Source organism: Elaeis guineensis, chromosome 6 (assembly GCF_000442705.2).
Source record: "Elaeis guineensis isolate ETL-2024a chromosome 6, EG11, whole genome shotgun sequence".
NCBI lineage: Eukaryota > Viridiplantae > Streptophyta > Magnoliopsida > Arecales > Arecaceae > Elaeis > Elaeis guineensis.
In genome coordinates this window covers 5,318,303-5,337,921 of record NC_025998.2, presented here as the reverse complement: position 1 = coordinate 5,337,921, position 19,619 = coordinate 5,318,303, and the positions used below count along the sequence as shown (strand labels likewise).

Genomic DNA, 19,619 nt, shown 5'->3' with positions numbered 1-19,619 from the left:
ACAAATTAGTAAGATGATTTAGATTTGTTGGTCCAGATCCACGGTGGTCCTTGCCTCCTTGGCAGATCAGTCAAGGCTACATAATAGCACATCAAATTAACACGAGTAATTGAGTCCAACTAGATCCAAAGACTGCGAGCCAATTCCAATTCCATCAACCAAGGATACGCTATTCCGGTTTGTTCGGTTCCGTGTTGCACTGTCTAGTCGGGACACTGATGTTGCCAGATCGGGCCATCTGGATATTCCCGTCACGGTCCTTCGATATTCCTGGACGTCTTGGCTGCTCCTGCTTGATTACGTCTCGTATTAGACTCGACGTGGAGAGGGAATTTAATTAAGACAAAAGGATGGAGAAGAAGTCCGCATCGAGGCAAATGGAGTCTGGCCATTAGATGAGAAAGCGCAAAGCGTGTGTACGCGTGAAGTATTTATGGGGACAATTGCACGGTTCTAACAGGGAAAATGGCAAAATTTCTAGGGCCAACCCTAGGGCCAACTGCCAAAACTATATTTCTAGACATTGCGTACGGAGGAAGTAATTTTTTTGATAAAATTTTTTTTTTCTCATAAATCAAATAAATTCTTAATAAAACCTATATAGTATTCTTTTATTAGAAAATATGGAATTATGATAACCTCTCTCATCTAACTTTTTGATGCCTTTGTCATGAATTGGCCTTTCATTTTCTCTAATGAAGAGTTTACATGACTAACAGGGCAATGCACGCTTGGGACCTGATAGCACCGCTAGCTGTCTAGAAGTTTCAGATATTGGAGGGAGAACCGGTCCATCCTAATAAATTTATGTGGCATATTTTTTATTAGTGGATATTGGACAATAACACCAAGCTTCATTTGTTTTTGCAAGCAATATCTTAAATAGATTGACCGGGGCCATCAGACTGCTTCTATGTGTTAATCTATTTATGATTAGATCTGATTATGGCTTGGTCTCCGGCAAAGAAATTTATATCAAAATTTAAGTAGGGCTGGTCCCTGAAAAATGAGTGAGGCCCCATGATCACCTTTGTTTATCATTAATTCTTTCGTATGTACATTAAATGCTGCATCGATTTTCTGTACTTATCTGGACCTCATCGCGACCTCAATTCGACGGCTCTGATTGGCAACCCTTACATACTGCGAGTACATCTTTAATCTTCCAGTACCACCCATCGACCTTAAGGGTATTTTGGGCAAAAAAATCGCGGGGCGGTCACATGAACGTCGTTAAAAATCCATCCTTCGTTTCCCCATACATTTCCGGCACGGAGCTTCAAGCGAACTCGGAGAAGCCGATCTCTCTCCAAGCGGAATGCTGGCCTCAAAATGCAGAAAGTCCGTACCCCGGCCCCGGGGGAACGTTCCACGAGCCGATCCCAACCAAATGACAAAAATATCCTCCCATAGGGGCATTCCCGGAATACCACCACCAGATCTCATCCGGATATGTAGGCCTACTTTGCCGTGTCTCTGTCTAAAGATCTCTCTCCCCCTTCTCCCATCTCGTCTCCGTCTGTCTCGAAGGAGCTGTCACTTGAATCTAATGACACGCCAGGCAAACCCTTGATCGACGGTCCAAAATACTCGCGTAGCCCCGTGGTCCTCCTTGTCTCCGGTGTTCTGCAACCCCATCTCTCTCTCTCTCTCGCTCGCTCGCTCGCTTTAGTCTTCTTTCTCTTTTACTCCACTCCAAGCTTTCTCGCCCTTCGTCAACGGCGGCCGCTGCGGACGAACCCTGAACCCCTCGCTGCGAAGCGAGAAGGGATAAATAAATCGAGCCTTGTTCAATCGCAGCCAGCATGGTGGTAGTGGTGGTGGCCGCGTAGATGGGGTCGCTGGAGACGGGGGTTTCGCTGAAGAGGGCGCCGCTGCTCCGGTCGTCGCCCTCGCTCGGCGGGCGGTCCATCTTCCACCGGCCAAGATCCAGGCTAGCTCGGTTCCTCCTGTTCGAGAAGGTCGACTACCTGCAATGGATTTGCACCATGGCCGCGTTCTTCTTTGTTGTCATTCTCTTCCAGGCGTTCTTGCCTGGTTCCGTGATGGAGAAATCGGCGGGTTTGGGTTGGAATAAGGGTTCGGGGAGGGGAACGAGGGATGCTGGAAAGGATCGAGGGGTTGGATTTTGGGGAGGGGATCAGGTTCGTGCCGTCGAAGCTGCTGGAGAGGTTCGAGAAGGAGAGGAAGGAGGCGAATTGTCATTGATGGCTTTGGGGAGGCCGGTGAAGCAGTCGGCTTCTAAGCCGCGGCTGGCGTTGGTGGGTCTTGGTTTTTGAGGTGGTTCTTTTTTTTTGTGAGGGTTTTGTGCTGTTTGATGTGATGAGTGTCGGAATTTCGTTTGCAGTGGTTCCGGATCTGTCGTCAGATGCCATCCAGTTGCAGATGGTCAGCATTGCTGCTGCTTGAAGGAGATTGCTATGATATCGAGGTACGCATCGGAAAAGGATTTCTGGGTTTCTATCTGTGGTACATAAGGAAATTATAATCACGATTGAAAATTGAATTTACTTACTTGGAATAGATAGTTTTTAGGACAATGAAGCTGGAGGTAGTATATATTTATTTTCATCTTTTTAATTTTTGACATCTTTAATAGCTTGGTTTAATTAAGTCGATATATTCTTTTTGTTTTTCTTTTAAATTGGTGAAATTTTAATTGTGGAAAGTTGTTCGTAGTATCGCGATTGATTATATCAAGATCATTCTTGCATGACGTTGCATCTTTTGTGAGGTGTAAGACACCGTGGGGAAGTCTTATCCGAGCAATTTTACCGAAAAACCTGTGGTGACCATGCAATGTTGCATCTGTCATCTTCTCTCCCTTAGCATGAAGTTCATTATGATCCGACTATGCATCAATTTTCTGAACATTTAACATCCGAGGTAGAAAGAAGCAACAGGAACTATCTTATCCTTTTCTACAGTTGTTAACTTGTCACAATTTGCTTCAAAAAAGCACATGCTGCCATCTAAATCCAGTTTGCTAGAGCATTTCTTGTAGAATTGTGTTGGTCGATGCTCTTTCTATGAAAAACACATGAAACAATTAGCTTTGACTAGGTGTTGTGAGTGTAGCAGTAATTCAGGCATGCCGAAGCACAATAATGGAAATATAGCTCACTTGATATAATCTTTATACAAGGTGGCTGTATCAAAGATTGATAGAGTTCTTGCTTTTGGTGGAGTAAGAATCTTCTCTTTCCATGGAATGTACAAAAAGCAATTATTTTTATTAGGTGTTGTGAGTGTAGCAATAAATCGAGGCATGTGTCACACTATGAGTAAGGACATACTTCACCTAACTATGAGTAGCAATAAATCCAGTCATGTGTGACACTATGAGTAAGGACATACACTTAACTATTTTGTGGTGCTATGTGACATTGTCAAAGATCGATAGGATTGCTTTTGGTTGAGTAACAGTTGCACCTGGACTTGTCCATTCGATGAGGATTGTTTGTGTCCTGCTGCACCATCTTTGGGAGGATTGTGGATCTTACAGTGACTGAACTTGCAAACTGAATTACATGATGATGGGAGAAATATGGTGGACCAGGGCTGTCATCATCTTGTTGAGAAAACAGTATGCTAAGAGAATTATTTGTTTTTGGAAGTGATGTCTTGAAGATATTTGGGAAATAACTAAAAAAATATAGAAGAGACCCATTCTTTGAATGACAAGGCGAGACAATTTTAGATCTGTTCAAGGGTTGAGAAGAAAGGAGATAATTTTAATCCTAAGTTAGAGCATGGGAATTGACTCCAAAGAGAGGAATTGATTGGGAGGCAAAATCTATAATTGTGTGGTTGATCAAAGGAGGTACCCATGCCAGATGCTTTCATAATTTGGCAACAACAAATGTTCATGAATAAGTGACTGCTCAAGGACAAAAATCAACAAAGAGATTTAGTTGATGGGTGTATTAATGGAACAAGAGGAAAATTCATTTGAGACATCATCTGGCAGACTTTATCAGTAATAGCAGTGAGCAAAATATGATTTTCCCCCTTCCACAGATTAGCATTGTCCCTAAAGAATATGCTGCCATTTGGTTCTGGTTTCACTGAAGTTTCAGGATGTCAATTGGAAGAACCTTGAATAATTTCCTCAACTAAAGCATTGTGGATGAGCATGGTGGTCTTGATCACAATCATTAGAATCTGTGAGCCTTATAATTAGATTTATTCTTTCGTCAATGGGAACCGGACCTTGACCTTGTGCTGAAACAAAAGCTGATTGATCTGGCATACTGATCTTAGGGTGCATGCACTCGACTTCTTGATGATATAACATTTCAATTAAAGGATAAAGCTGCATGATGCTTTCAGAATCAAATGATTCGTATTCATTTGATGAATACGCTCCCTCACCAGACCATGATAATTTAATGATCTCTGGATTGCTAAAAGTTGATCTACTACAAGCTTGATTTGATCAACATGGTCAATATAACGTGTTTTCTTCATTGATTGCTTTAGGATCTTCAGATGTTAGGAACATTAATATATGCTTTATTGTCTAAGACTTCCTCTGATGTTTGAAGGTTCATGATTTTTGGCCACATTGGTTCCATCATGATTGCATATAACCAGTTGAGAAGTTATGGATCTGTTTGCTGCCATATTTTAGTATGTTTGCAAGTTGAATGTATGTATATATTTGGCTTCAATTTTCTCCTTTGATGGTGGGATTGATCCATCGCAAACTTTAGCATATCTTGAGAGTTCTAGGTCTGTACCATATGATGTTGCCAAATAAGAAGATTCTTTTTATCAAGCTTAACTGCAGCAACATGAGTGGGGTTATTGAAGCGGAAATGAATGGAATGATTGTTGTGCTGGTATGGAGATCTGAAATGAACTCAAGAGCCAGGATATAAGAGTAGAATGGTCACTAGGGAGGACCTAAGGAAGGGAGTATAAGGTAGCGATTTGAGCTTTGATACCATAAAAGGAATAAAGGAATAGAATTTGGCAAAAAATTAGAATTGTTATTGGAGATATAAGGCACTTTTGTTGTTCATTTCTAGATGGGCCAGACTGCAGCTATACATCATATTTCTGTTACAACTCTGTTACAAAGGTTATGCACAACAAAAGTCATGACTGATCTTTTGGTTAATGAACCCTCTGGCTGTTCCTTGATCTGTTTGTTGGGCATTATTCAGTGGTTTCAGTTTGAACCCTTGTCTAATCTCAGACAACCCCTTGCTTGATTCTTGCTAGCAAGCAGAGCGAAAATACCAGGTCACATTATCTTCAAAAATAAAATAGCTAGATTGAAGAACAATTAAAGATCGAACGTAGTGTTTGATTCATGTTGCTAACAAATGCTGGCATCAAACATCACATAGCTTGGAACTATTATGGAATAAAGCAGAGTTATGTTAGTGCCTGAACAGCTAACTTGTTCAAAGCTTGAATAGTTGAATCCCTTGTGGGAGGAGAACAAAATCAAACCTTTTGTTTCTAATACCTAAATTACACAATTGTCCACAACTGAAATAGAACCACAAAGGTTTGTCTTTTTACTTGCATTATATACATTCTTTTGGTGAATTGTATGACCTTCTGTATCAAGAACAGATGAATGCCTGCATTTAATTTAAAATTCAAAAAGAAACCTTTTACCAATTATGACATGCTTCATTCTTCAGTTTTCTATTAGGAATTATTGCTTTTTTGAATGCTATTTATGAGAATACCTGCTTTCTTCTTATTTAGTTAGATGAATTTTACTGGACAAAACGAGGATATAATGTGTTGTTATTTGTTGTGCTTGTTGGGAGTGTTAGATATTTATTTTTCTATGAAATTTCTGTCCTATCCTCAAGTTACTAGTCTCTGGTTTTCCCAATGGGCACTATTTACCCAATTCTTTGTAAAATATCATATGTATGCATGTCTGTATTAATCTTGGTATCAGGATTCGTTCTGTGTAATTGTTATCAGTTTATTGAGTAAAATTTATCTCATGATTTTTGACTGATTGTCATTGTTTTCACATCACATATGCATCATAATGCAGGTTTTCTCATTTGAAGAAGGTCCTGCTCTTGCTGCTTGGAGGGCTGTAAGAATACCTGTTTATTTTCTGCCTATCAACACAACACCAGAGATTACTGTTGATTGGCTTGAGTAAGCTACACATTTGATTGGGAACTTCGCAAAATAAATTGCTGTCTCCTGTTATCATTGAGCTCAAGTGTAACTTTTATTATAATCTGTTCTTATGTGGCTAATGATGTGTTTCTTTTCACCTAAACAATGTCTAAACTTCACCTTACTAAATAATTGTTTCCTGATCTTTTTCCTTTTCACTTATAAATGCTATGTGCAGCTATTATGGCATTCTTGTGAGTACTCTTGAGGCAAAACCAGTACTTTCATGGTAAATATATCTGGAACCTTTAGATGTCACTTTTACTCTTTAGTGCCTCAATGCACACTCTTCTGCTTTTGATGTTCTGTTTGCATGTAGTTGGCATCAGCTTCAAGTAAGATTGTAGATTGTACCAGCATGATATTTGCGCACGCATGTGTGTGTGAAAATGTTGTGATTAGTTTTTTGATCACTTACATTGCAAAGAGTCGCTTTTCATCATTGGATTGTCATAGTTTATTGACAATTAGTTGTATTCCACATTGTTTTTCTTTTCTGTTTTCATGCTTGTGTTTGCATCTATGCACACACGTGCACAAGTGCAGGTGTGTGAATATGTTGCAGACAATTTTCTGATGACTTATATTGCAAATAGTATTGCTTTTCATCATTGGACCATCATTGTTATAACAATTAATTGCATTTTCATGACACTCCAACTATTTTCCTTTTCTGTATGTGTGCTTGCAACTATAACACAAAAGGTAAATAATATGTATCTCGGACGATTGATTTATTAATGTGGTCTTGCATTAATATTTGTACCTTCACCTGGTTCCCAGTACACATAGATAGTTCTTTGCTATAAATAATAATTCATGCATCCATTGACCCCCGGGACGTGAAACTTATCAACCCTTCTTATCTACTTGATTCCATACAACTTAGGGATATGCTTTCAAATGAAAATTAATTCTTGTTTACTTTACAAAGCTGCCTCAAAAAGACAAAAATAGTACATTTCTGAATTTAGCAGAATTAAGAGACCTGCTTTGATAGTTCTAAACTTAGCTAAAGTGAATCATTATTCAATTTTGATGACTTCACAAAGGTAAATGTATATTTATGATTGGCTCAAAAAAAAAAAAAATGTTAGTACATTTTGTATTTGGTCACTTTTCCCCTGTGGTCTAGAAGTTAGTACACGTTGCCTTCTGTCCTCTTTGGGTAGATTATTACCAATGTTAGGAAACTCTGGAGGGTAGAAACCAATTAAACAGGGAAGAGTGAAAAATGCTTGATTGGCTATGGAATAACATAAACAGAAGGATTCTTGAAAAAATTTATTTCATAATGGCCTGAATGATCCCTTAGATTGGTTTATTTATTAGGTCTAATTACAAAACAGAACAAAGGATAAGCTTCAAACACAGCCGGGAGAATATCCCATTGATTCTGAGAACTTAAGCAAGCTTAAGACAGTAATAGGAAAGTGCATTAGAGTGTCATGTAACAAAAGCCAACTATACCTGAAAAAGGCCAAGGGATTTGTATTTGTTTGTGAAGGAATGAAATGGAGGTGCCAGCTGAATTCATGGTGTAACATGTAAAAACTTTGTAGTAGCTTGTACATTTGGAGGATGTGCCTCTTGGGTTGGAATAGTTAGTAAATTCTAATTTATGATCTTCACTCCAAAAAGTTTGGGTATGTCTTGTTAGTTACTGGTATAATTATTAAGAAAAGGAGTACTGGATATGGATGTTCCTCAAGTAACATAAACCAATCTGCAAATTCTCTTTGTTGATCAATTTTTTGTTTGCATAAGTCAAATTTCAAGTGTCGGCATAGGCAGAGGTTCAAGATAGATGGACATGAATGTTTTTAAATCAACCTCTTGATCCAGCTTGTATAAGTTTGCATGTGACATGTACATAAATGCACACACATTTTTATTCATGTACTTGTTATGTATAATTGTCTAATTAAATGCTTCATAATGTATGCTCTGGATGATCTGAAAGCAGCAAATTAACATGTCCTTTAATAAGATAATTGGTGATATAAGTTTGTATTTATAACAAATCAGTGTACTGCTGCTGATCTGATCTTGAAGTAGAAAATTTATACCGGCTTACAGTCTTTTGCAGGAGCCTTTCAAATCTATACCCGTCATATGGACTATACATGAAAGGTCCCTAGCTCTTCGTCTTAGTCAATATGCAACAAATGGCCAGGTTCAGCTTATAAATGACTGGAAACAAGTTTTTAATAGAGCTACTGTTGTAGTGTTTCCGACCTATGTATTGCCGGTAATATATTTTTCCATATGCCTAAGCTGTATGTTAGGCTTTTAATTTTATTCATTTTGTGGAGGCAAGAATTTGAATTGAAACTGTGCTTGATCTATATTCTAATGTTTAAGATGTTATTCATGCTTCCAGATGATGTATTCAGGATTTGATTCGGGTAACTATTTTGTTATTCCGGGTTCTCCTGCTGAAGCATGGGGAGCAGATAGATTTTCTGCTGAACACAGTGACCATGATTTAAGAGTTAATATGGGCTATGAATCAGAGGATCTTCTTATTGCTATTGTAGGCAGTCAATTTACATACAGTGGTATGTGGCTAGAGCAGCACTCATCTTGCAAGCATTGGCACCACTGCTTAATGAGTTTCCATCTGAAAACACTTCTCATTTTCTGCTAAAAGTCGGCATTTTGAGTGGGAATTCAACTAGCGCATACAAGATGGCTATAGAGGTGTTTTATCTTTCTTAATATAAACATTTGTTTTGTTTTCCTGTTTTTTTATTTTTGATGAGCGCTCTTTTGAAAAATGATGCTTTGGCCTTAAGTTTTTGCAAGCAATGATCTGTCCATGTGTCATATTTTACTTAATTTTGATGTTGTATGCATTGATGCAGACCATTGCTTTAAAAGCTGGCTATCCAAGAGGTGTTGTGGAGCATGTTGTTTTGATGAAGACATGAACAGTTTTCTTGGAATAGCAGACCTTGTAGTATATGGTTCATTTCTTGAGGAGCAGTCCTTTCCTAAAGTGCTAATGCAGGCTATGAATCTTGGAAAACTGGTTATTGCTCCTGATCTGGGCATGATTAGAAGATATGTACGTTATTGAGTACTGATTTTCTTCTGAATATTCTGTTTGCTTAACTGATTATTACATCTTACTGGAAAACTACTGACTCACCACTTAATGACTTAGGTTGATGATAGGGTGAATGGATATCTTTTCCAAAGAAGAATATTGGCAGGCTAACTGAGATTATACTTCAAGCAGTCTCAAATCGGAAATTGTTTTATCTGCCCAGAAAATTGCATCACTTGGCAAAGTGCATGCCAGAAACCTGATGGCTTCTGAAAGTATCCAAGGCTATGCATGGTTACTAGAAATATTCTCAAATTTTCATCAGAAATTGCATCTCCCAAGGCCGCCGAAGAGATCCTTTAAGACTGAAAGAAGAATGGCAATGGCATCTGTTGAAAATGTTTCAGATGCAAAAATTTAAATAGAAGTTTCAGAAGCTATAAAATATTAGACAAGCTTGAAGAGCAATGGAGTAGTAGTCAAATGGAAAGCGCAGCTAATACTACCTTGATGATTGATGAAGCATTCTCCTCAATAGCTTGGGAGGAAGAAAAAGAATCGAGATGGTTAATTTCAGAAGGAGATTAGAAGAAGAAGAGGTAACCAGTGTGGGTCAATACATCTTCACTACTTTGTTATTGACAGTTTACATTGACTTTTTAACCACTTGTTCCTCAGAGGATATTCTGTTGAAACTTGGTGCAGTCGAAGGACAGGAGTGACCAGCCTCATGGAACTTGGGAGGAAGTTTACCGGAATGTCAAAAGGGCTGACAGGACAAGGAATGAATTGCATGAGAGGGATGATAGGGAGCTTGAGCGGACAGGGCAGCCCTATGTATATATGAACCTTATTTTGGGGAAGGAACTTGGCCTTTTCTGCATCATACCTCGCTCTATCGTGGAATTGGCCTTGTAAGTATTCCATATTAGAAAATTCATTTTGGCATCAAGACCTCTCTCCAAGGATATAATAGAAATTTAGATAGGAAGCAAGATGGAAATCACACTTAAAGAGCAAACTACAATTCCAATGCCATGTGGTATGTATCTCATAAATAATGAATAGAAAATAATGTGCACAGAAATCCAAATGGTTGAATACTTCAGGTTTATTTAACCGACATGATGTATCCAAGGATTACATTTTGGTTTGAACCCAAGCTAGGATGTGGTGTCTGTAATGTACAATATTTTTTTTCCATGGTACTTCATAAATTACTTGCACATTAGCCTTCTGAAATTGTTTGAACTGTAAGAAAAAAATGAATGATACATCTGTAATGTACAATGTATTTTTCTTAGTAATTCATAAATTACTTATACATCAGCCGTCTGAAATTATTTGAGCTGAATAAATATTCAGGAAGTCGATATAGCATGAAAAATTGTAGGAAGGTAGGTCGTAAAAAAATCTGTTTACTATCTAATAAGCACCTTGATTATTCTATTACTTGTTCTTTAACACATTTGTTAAAATCCCAGTTCACATATTATTGCATCTGCAGGAATACAGCCAACAATTTTGTTTATAGTATGCACTTTTCTGTAATTTATTTGATCTTATGATTTTCTATGTAGCTTTGTAATGGAAAAACTGTCATTCCTCCATCTAAGCATGAAAAATTGTTAATTGTAGTCCACCAAAGGCCGAAGACCTGGAGCTGATGATATAGATGCTTCTTCCGTCTTCCACTTCTGAGCAATGCATATTACCGAGATGTACTTGGTGAATATGGAGCCTTCTTTGCTTTAGCTAATCGAATTGATCGTATCCACAAGAATGCTTGGATTGGATTCCAATCTTGGAGAGCATCTGCGATGAAGGTATGTATTAATGTAATATATATATATATTTGTGTATTTAAAGTTCCGTAGTTAAGGTTTCAATCATAGTGTATGTTTTTCCAGTATTTTTTTTTAATCACTCTTTGCTTTTTGAGTAGAATCATCTGTTGCTTTTCCCTCACTAAAATAGTTTGGAGTTTGGTTGTGTTGTACCAAAGTTTTAGATATAAAAAACCATCTAGTATTCTAAGTAGTAATTACAAAAGGCTATAATGTGTTCAGACTGTATTAGCTTTAGTCCTTGGCAAGAGGCAAAGTAGTGAAACAGAAAAATATTCAGTTTAATTGAAGAAATATTCTAGCTAGAGCATGATTCAGCCTAGCCACTAGGGGTATATGATAATTTTTCTATTGGACTGGAGGTCCAATCACTGCAATTATAGTCCCCCTAATGCTGTTAGTTCAAAGTAACTGGAACAGTTACAGTTCTAGCTATTTTGACTGTTTGGTCTGCATATTTCCAGCTTCAACAAGCATCCAAATTGCTGCAACTTGACCTATGGTCAAACAACCGAGGCCATATTTTTTGCAGCAGAGGATATGGGGGTACTCATAGTATTGCACTCTAATCTTATTCAAGTTACACTGACTGCAGGTGCTTAATTTCTAGCTCCATGCTGCTTCACTTACTTCGGCGTTATCATAGATGATAGACATAGAAACTCTCACATGTGGAACATAACTGATTTTTTGATAATGCAAGTACCTTCCTTTTAAGCAGTGTTAAATGTCAGAACAACAAGCTACCAAGAGTTCTTGCATTGGTTTTTATGTGTAAAATCTGATGAACTAACCATGCTATCATTGTGTAGCATGTCAGGCATCTTAACACCCCTTGAACTGACTTAGAATTGCAAGGTTAGATCCTTTACGTCCAACTAGCCTTCTAGGTTTCATAATCCTTTCTATTATGAAAAGCTGTTGCAGCAATAAATTCTGTACCAATTCAGAGGGCTAACATCATGTTGAGCACCCGCTGTGAAACATTCTCAAACTTCATGTTCTGAAGCTAATCCTTGATATATGGGATAAGACTTGGCACCTATTTGGATGTTTGGGCCCAAAATCCATGAAATTCGTGAGTTGGGCCAAGACAACCAGCTAAATAAGACTATATCGGGCCTACAATTATTAGAATCCAAAGAACTATTGGAGTGAGAAAAAAAAAGAAAAAAAAAGACCTTAGCAAGTCTTTTTTTTCTCCTCCCTATGGGATTCGGGCCGCTACACTCCAATGATTTTCTGGGTTCTTATAATTATAGGCTTGATCCAGTCTTAGCTGGTTGTCTTGGCTCAATCCATGTATCCCATGAGATTGTGGGCCCAAACATCCAAACAAGCCCTTAGTGGTTAAACCTTACTAATGATTTATGTTACTATCTCTGTAATCAGTTGATGAGTCTTCTTCATAAATATATTTTTCATTTTGGGTTCATGTGGCTTAAGAAAATATTAAGATTGGGCACATGCATGTATACTTTGATGGCTGCAAGTATTAAAGTCATTTATGTTGGACTGTTCGTCTGCCATTCAGTTATATCTGCACCTTGTATCTTCATTTTCCTGTTACAATTTGATCTCTCTCTCTCTCTCTCTCTCTTTTTTCTTTTTGATAATGCTTGCTCAATTTTAATTTTTTTGATGGAAGGAGATAAAGTTTGTATGTGAGTATGCGATCGATATTACTATCCTTTAAAGTTTAACCAAAACGTAAAGAAGTCCCAGGCTCATGGCAATACTAAAGAACTAAACAAACTAATGAATCCAATTATATACCATTTAGCTTGAGCCACAATTTGAATTTTGGCTGATTAATTCTTATTTTTTTATTGTGTATATTTCCTGTATCTCTCAAATAAAATCTGTGTTTAGATTGCTACTCATCACCTGCCATGCGGATATTACTCTGTTCAAATATTGAAGAATCACATACCGGTGGTGTGCTGTGCTGACTATGCAAGTGCTTGGCATGCACTGGCACAAGAGCGTGTGGAGTTCTGGCATGTTGCTGGCACCTTGCCAATGCTCAATGCTGAATGTTGGTAAGGCACTGGCATGGTATGTACAATGCCATGCTTTGCCTTGCCAACCTGCATTTAAATCGATGATTTTGTTTATGCGGAACCATTTCATGGAAAAATTCAGGCCTCAGACTCTTGGTCAAATACTTATAGTCTCAACCAATTAACTTATTCTGGTTAGATTATGCTATGGTATGGTCAGGAATCATGACTGAAGTAATAGTTGGACTTGTGTAATCACTAGTTTTTTTGCTGTGTCTATGCACGATTTTTATTCTGCTACCTTGTTTTGCATAATGACAGGCTTGTTTATCTAAGAAAGCTGAAACTGCACTTGTAGAGGCCATTGAAGCCAAGAGGCATGGGGATACTCTTTACTTTTGGGTTCGAATGGACAAGGATCTGAGAAATCCACTACAACTAGATTTTTGGACATTTTGTGATGCCATCAATGCAGGAAACTGCAGGTCATATACTGTTTTCTTATATTCTTATCACCAAAATGCTCAGGCTTATTGTATACCAGTTTCTTATGCACTTCTTCTTTCCACAGTTGCTCAAAAATATCTAATCTTAGTCTCTATGCAGTGTTTTTTTTTTGGGTTAATGCCACTATGAATAATGAAATGGGTGGAGTTCAATATCAGGAGATTTATCTGTATCGAAAATCCATCCACTCAATCAAGAACAGAAACAGGTGACATTGTCACAAGAATCCATGGTTCAGCATAAATCCTTTGAATAGGTGATGTAATAAACAGTAGTTTTATTGAGTCTCAGCATAAAAGAAAAACCTACATGTCATTTCAGAACAGCAAAGGCAAAAGGAAAGCTAGCAGTTTTGAACATTCTTGGCAATATCACCTTCAAGATGTCTGCTTCAAAAAATCTATGCACAAAGATTGAGGAGATAGATTATCACCTGCGAATGTCACTATGCAAGACATCTGCATCAATGTTCTATATAATTAGGTGGATGAATTGGTATATTCCTGCCATTGGTAGATACTGAAAAGTTGATAGGTGATCCGTAAATATGAACAATAAGTCTATTGTTGTAGTAGCATGATGCATATCAAATGGTCACTCAAAAGTCAGAAACGTCAGCATGCGTCAATATTTCATGTTAGGATACACATTTCAACTATTAATTGACATGTGCTCTTCACCTGTGTTAAATTATCCTTGCAATCTGAAAATCATAAGCATAAGCCTAACCGTTAGGCTGCATTCCAACTGTTCATTTTTTTCAAGAATCAGGATGGAAAAATCCCTGACAAAATCAGGGTGAGGGCAGGACTCAAACCCAGGTCTTTGCTGCCAACCTGCGAAGACCTTTTCAACTGCACTGCTTGACACCCTTGACTATTCATGATTGCATTTATGAAGCCTTTCTTATTGTAGCTTGATTTCTATTGACCGGTTATCATCCTTAACCCTCAGTATTTTTGTTCTGTGCTTGGGATCAACTTGGGCTTTGGTGCAGCCTGGTTGCCAATAATATTTAAAACTTTAAACGAAGGTTTTACATCCCGGTGGGATGGGGTGCGTCCCAGCCATCCCATCCCGTTCCTGTGAGAAAATAGGACGAGATGGGCTCGGGACTCTGAAACCCATCCTTGTAACGAGAGAAGAAGAAAGAGGAAAGAAGGACATGAAGAAAAGATGAAGAAAAGGGAAAAATAAAAGGAAAGAAGAAGAAAATGAAAAAAAGAAAGGAAGGGAGAAGGAAAAGAAAAGAAAGGAAAGTAGAGAAAAAGAAAAAAAAGAAGGAAGAAAGAAAAAGAAAAAAAGAAAGAAAGAAAGAAAGGAAAGAAGAAGAGGAGAAGGATGGTGGATAACACTGGGATGCATGTTCGGGACTGCTGTCGTGATGGAACGGGACAGTGGGATGTTCTATTCCATAGAGAAACCGGGACATCTTTGTCTTGCGGGATTTAAAACCTTGCTTTAAACATGCAATTGTGCTTAGTAGCATCAGGGTTTTCCATCATGATGATTAGTTGTAAGATAAACACTAATCTTTTACTCTGCTTGCTTTATAGCTTATTAAGTGCATGTCACTAGGACATTTTCAAAGACTAATCAGGTGATTTTTTTCTCCACTCCTTTGATTCCTTATAGATTTGCTGTTTCTGAGGCTCTTCGGAGGATGTATGGTGTACAGCATGATTTGAACTCATTGCCACAAATGCCTAAGGATGGAGATTCTTGGTCTGTTATGTATAGCTGGGTCTTACCAACAAGGTCTTTTCTTGAGTTTGTCATGTTCTCAAGGTACATAATTTGGTGTTCAAGTATTTTTATGCTAGTTTAGACCAGGCACAAATTGAGTTGCCTTTTCCATATATGCACTAATATGCTTCCATTTCCAATCAGTGCATTTATAAATTGATTGTACTTATATCATATTCTTCTTTGCTTTCTAATGAATCTCTTCTTTTAGCTGGTAACTTGTCTTTTCCTTTTTTTTTTTTCCTTTGAAGTGGAAAGGAAAATGAATTAAAGTTTAATTGGTCGTTGACCATCTATAGTTGATTTAGTAAAGCTTAATGATCTGATTACGTTGGGCTGCATGATCAACTTTTATCTAAGAAGATATAATATATTGTTTGTTTTTCCATTTTTATGCCTATTGCCATCCTTGTAGTCTATTTGATTTGAAAAGAAAATGGACAAAGTATAGCCTTGATAATTGACAAAAGTGGAGTCATTTGTCTTTTGTTACCAGTGCGAAAAAACTGATGGAACATTGTCTTATGGGCTAAATATTTTGAAGTCCTTGTGGTGCTTCTTGAGAATATAGTTTTAACTATTTGTACAATGGCTCATATTTTTGCTGATGCGGTATAGAGATATCTATTATACGCAGCTGTTGGCACATGGGAAAAATTATGCATTTCGAAATTTAAGTATCAGTTATTAGTGCTTGTGACTTAAACTGCTTCTGTGGCTGAAAAAAAGCTCTACCGTAGTTATGACTTATGAGTGAGAGTTCTTTATATTAAAAAATTCATTATTCCCTGTAAAAACCCAACAATGCCAAATCAGTTTTGGATGTTTCTTTTTTAATAAATTCATTCGTCACATTGCTTCTTGGAGGATGAATATCTTATCTATATCTCCCTAAAGAGATTGATTGGTAATGAACATCATTTTCTTTGCACTCGCAGTCAATCTATTTCAAGTAACAAATATCAAATTAATTTCAATTGGATCTCATTAAGGACTTGGAAATGATAGCTGATTATGTAAATTAGTCTGGCCATGATATATGACATGCAAAGTAGTCAATCTATTTCGAGTAACGAATATCAAATTAATTTCTATTAGATCTCATTAAGGACTTGGAAATGATTGCTGATCATCTAAATTATTTAGGCCATGATATGTGATGTGCAGAGTAAGGTAAGGATATTTATTTTCAAGTTGTTAGCTATTGCCACTTGGTTTGAACTCTTGCTGGGTATCTTTCAGAATGTTTGTAGACGCATTGGACACACAGATGTACGATGAGCACCATCAAAGCGGGCATTGTTGTTTGAGTGTATCTAAGGTAATGATTCTTCATAGTAGCTTTATATGTTTTTTCTTCTTTTGTGTGTGTATGCATGCGTGTTAGAGCAGTATCCATTACATATCAATTGAATAATTCTCTGGTGGTAATGCTGAATTTTTTTACAACAATCTTGAGATGTTTTGATAAAGAGCTAATGAATCTTTTTATCAAATTACTGTTCCTCTTATTGGTAATTGAGAGCATCCTTATTGCTCCAGACAATCTTTCCATCTTTCACCTGCTGTTAACTCTATTTTTAATGCAAAAAAGTTTCGTTTATTGTCATTTAAGAGTTGTTGTTTCAACAGGTTAGATCTTTTATCCTGTAACTATGTAGCTGCCTCATTTTGACGAGTAACAAATGTTGACTCCACTTCTAATAAATCTTAAAAAAAAATCCACAATCTATGTTGATGGAAACACACCTAAAAGAAATCAGGTGCAAAGTGATCATGTTGGTGTTATGTAGAAAATCCTCCTGTTTGTAGATACAGCATCCCAATATTGTCATTCAAGTTGAGCTGATTAGAATTGCGGATCATTAGCTTCTTATGCACAGAGCCGTGCACATAAAGTTATGGCTTCTTGTTTGAGCAAAGGGTCAAGGAGCTTTAATTCATTATATCATCACCACATGTTACAGGACCGCCACTGCTATTCTCGTGTGCTAGAACTTCTGGTGAATGTATGGGCATACCACAGTGCACGGCGGATGGTATTTGTGAACCCTGAGACTGGAGCAATGCAAGAACAGCACAAGCTGAAGAGCCGGAGAGGTCATATGTGGATCAGATGGTTCTCATATGCCACCTTGAAGAGCATGGATGAGGATTTGGCAGAGGAATCAGATTCCGATCACCCTGGTCGGAGATGGCTGTGGCCTTCAACTGGTGAAGTCTTTTGGCAGGGTATGTATGAGAGGGAGCGAAACTTGCGCCAGCAGCAGAAGGAAAGAAGGAAACAACAGAGTAAAGATAAAATTCGAAGAATAAAGAAGCGGGCACGCCAAAAAACCCTTGGAAAGTACATAAAACCACCACCTGATGAGACCGGTGATTTGAACACTACGAGAACTCTTTGATCGTTACTTACCTTACAAATCTTTTCATGATTCTTTTTTCCCCATTGTCTTATTTTTTGTCTCCCCCTACATAGTTATTGCAGGGTGCACAAATGTGATTAGATTTGTTACTCTTTTTCATTTTATTTTTAGTTTTTCAGCATTGTATTATTATTGCTCTTTTTCATTTTGTTTTAGTTTTTCAGCGTTGTATTCTTATTGCTGAGTCTTGGAGCAAATCCAATGGCAATTAAAGATGTAATTATATCATTCCTTACGACTCCATTGTTATTGTGCTGCTAGAGGGAAAAAAAGGGGAATGCATGAATTAGACCTTCTGGACTAGGTTTCACTATCCCATATTGGCAAACTTCTCTGTTCTTCAAAATGGAGTTCATGCAACGCTTTTGGATTTTTTAAATTTTTTGCTTATTCCATCCAATTATTTGTAACCACTCTGTAAGGGTCTTTTTGTAAAAAATGCTTAAAGTCTCTTTAGGGTCTTTAGTGATAGATTATCGGTTACATTTTTGCATTATTACTCTTTTCCCTGGTAGCATCCTAGATGCTCAGAGTTTTAGCAAGTCAGCAGGGGAATTTCCTTACATTGAATGGAATAACAATATTAACGGGTAGCTAATGCCTCCCTTTCCATCTCGCACATACACACACACATATATATATATATTATAATAATAATAATAATAATAATAATAATAATAATAATAATAATAATAATAATAATAATAATAGTAATAATAATAATAATAATAATAATAATAATAATAATAATAATAATAATAATAATAATACTTCTTCTTCTTCTTCTTCTTCTTCTTCCACTTAGCCTGAAGGAACTAGGATCATTTCTTGCTGAAGTTTTCCGTCCCAGTCTGGTCAGTTGGCCCGAAAATCCGATGATCCAGTCATGGGATCGGACTGGTTGTTTAATCCGATTTCATCTTATCTCCCGTTTGGATTGTCCCTTCGGCTTCGTCTCGAGTCTTCGACTTTCTGATCCCAGGCTCCTGACTTCTTTCTTCAGTGATCAAGTCAGCAACGGCGGCAGCGAACGGAGAGTGTGGACGGGCCGACGAGAATGAAAATCGAGCAAACAACAATGGACAGGACTGGAGATGAGCCGATGAGGATGATTGGAACTTCGGTGAGTAACAGTAATCTTTTTTTTTTTTTTTTTTTCAAATCTTCGGTGAATAAGCGCAAGATCGGCCCCTCCATCTCTTTCTCCTCCATCTGCGACCTCCTCCCTCCACTTCTTCCTTCTCCGCTCGATCCACTCCACCTCCTTTTCTATTGATCGAGATCTCTCTCTGCCTCTTCCTCTTCCGCTCGGCCCCTCCCTCTTCTGTCTTCTTCTTTTTCGTTATTCGAGACATCTTCCCTCTGCCTTTTCCTCCTCTGCTTGACCCTCTCCACCTCCTTTCTATTCGAAACCTCCCCTCCGCTTCCTCCTCCACTCGGCCCCCTCTCTCCTCCGTCTCCTCTTCCTCTGCCATTCGAGACATCTCCCTCCATCTCCTCCTCCACTCGACCCCCTCTATCTCTTTCTCCTCGTTCGGGACATCTTCTCTTCACCTCTTTCTTCACTCGGCTCCCTCTCCTCTCTGCCTCCTCCTCTGTATGGATCCCTCCATCGATTCAACTGTTGAACTGACGATTGGACCATTGATCCACTGATTCGGTATTTTGTCTGAATCAAAATTTGGGCCGGATTAAATAACATTGCTCCAGCATCCAGGTGATACTGGTGCTGAAGTCCCAGATAGCCCCTTGTCCTTTTTATTGGTCTCATAATCTTGCGGTGTAAAGGTCCCCGTGCCATGGACAGAACATCTCGTGCCCTAGGTAGGCATCCTCCTTTTGAGTGTTGCTAGTAGAAGCAGACATGGTTCAT

At 38.0% G+C, this 19,619-nt stretch overlaps 1 non-coding gene across 1 annotated transcript; it reads left to right on the top strand.

Annotated features, from left to right (window-relative positions):
• The first annotated feature begins 1,336 nt into the window (after positions 1 to 1,336).
• Positions 1,337 to 18,064, top strand: LOC105047532 (uncharacterized). Its single transcript, XR_012141996.1, has 14 exons — positions 1,337 to 2,265; positions 2,348 to 2,431; positions 6,032 to 6,141; positions 6,344 to 6,394; positions 8,245 to 8,416; positions 8,549 to 8,868; positions 9,033 to 9,235; positions 9,335 to 9,816; positions 9,923 to 10,131; positions 10,856 to 11,043; positions 13,389 to 13,552; positions 15,210 to 15,362; positions 16,563 to 16,641; positions 17,288 to 18,064. It is a non-coding gene; the product is annotated as an uncharacterized protein (transcript).
• The last annotated feature ends 1,555 nt before the right edge of the window (positions 18,065 to 19,619 follow it).